Genomic DNA, 1,615 nt, shown 5'->3' on the forward strand with positions numbered 1-1,615 from the left:
TAAATAATTAATTAAATAAGTAATTAAATGAGACACTGACAAACAAGTTGTTACATAGGTTACAATAAAACTATAAACATGACTCCAATGAGTTAATTCACTATAGCTGTTTAAATATATCAGTAAGAGTTCCTATATGTTACTACATATAAGAATTTGGTGCTAAGTAGGGATATTGTTCCCACAAAATGAAAAGAGAATACTTTGTGAAGGGTTGCATTGGTGAAACGTACTCTGGGTAAAAAACAAAATTCTGATACCTAGTATTAGTAGTATGATCAGCCCAATAAATATCGCCCATGGAATGGGAGAGAATCTAATAAACTCAATATTATTTTAAGGTAGATAATAAATATATAAAATTACGACAAGTTGAAAGCTGGTTACCTTCTCTATAATCAAGAGATCATAAACCATGCATTGATTTTTATCACACACAAAATAGAAAATGTCACATAGTGATTACATTTCTCTAGATCAGTAACAGTTGGAAAAATTAATTAAAAATGATATCATTTGTAATGGTATTACAAAAAGAACATGTCTAGGAACAAATCTATAAAAATATATGTGAGATTTTTAGGGACAATATTATAAGCTTTATTTAAAAACATTTTTAAAACTAAATAAATGGAGACACATACTGTGTTGGTGAATACAAAGCCTCAATACCATGAGGTCAAATTTTCCCAAATTGATGTACAAATTCAATAACATTTCAGTGAAAATGTTAGAGGTTTTCTTAAAAAAATTAAAATAGATTAGATGATTCTAAAACTTAAACGGAAGAGCAAAGCATCAAAAAAAAAAACCACCAAACATTCCTGAAGAAGAATAAAAAGAACTAATGTATGGTGTGAGGGGTACATGACATGCACTAACAGTTAGAGACTACTTATTCTAAAGCTATTGTAGTATTGGATAGCTAATACAGGGACCAAGGGAATAGAATTTGAGCCACGAAACAAGCTCATGCACTTATGGGATCTTGCCATATGACAAAGCTCGCGTTGCATATCAGTGGGTAAGGGATGGGATATTTAAAACAAGGTGTGGGGAAGAAAACAATTATTCATTGGGAAAAAATTAAATTAAATCCCTAGCTCACATTTATCACAAAAATCAATTCCAGATGGATTAAAGACATTTAGTCTCATTAAATTTAAGATTTACTGTTTAACAAAAGATACCATGAAGGCAACAAAATACTTGGGATACATATAAGAAAAGGATTAGTATACAGAATATATAAAGAATTCCTATAAATCATAAGAAAAAATGGATAATATCCAGGAGCAGACATTTCACTTATAAGGAAATACAATTGAACAATAAACACAAAGAAAGGTCAATCTCATTAGTTGTAAATAAAGTGCAAATTAAAGCCCAAAGGCACTAGCATTTCATATCCTTTAAATTAGAAAAAAAATAAAAAAGCATAGGAATGCCTTAGCAAAGATTAATGCAATAAAAATTCTCATCTTCTGCTGGTGACATTAATTAATCAAGTTGAATAAATATACTTTCTGACACCTAGCAACTGTACTTCTAGGTGTATACCCAGAAAAGCATAGAGTGAATGTTTATGGCAACATTATTTGTGATAGCAAAAAAC

Source organism: Ceratotherium simum, chromosome 13 (genome assembly GCF_057802395.1).
Source record: "Ceratotherium simum simum isolate JZ-2026a chromosome 13, ASM5780239v1, whole genome shotgun sequence".
NCBI classification, from domain to species: domain Eukaryota; kingdom Metazoa; phylum Chordata; class Mammalia; order Perissodactyla; family Rhinocerotidae; genus Ceratotherium; species Ceratotherium simum.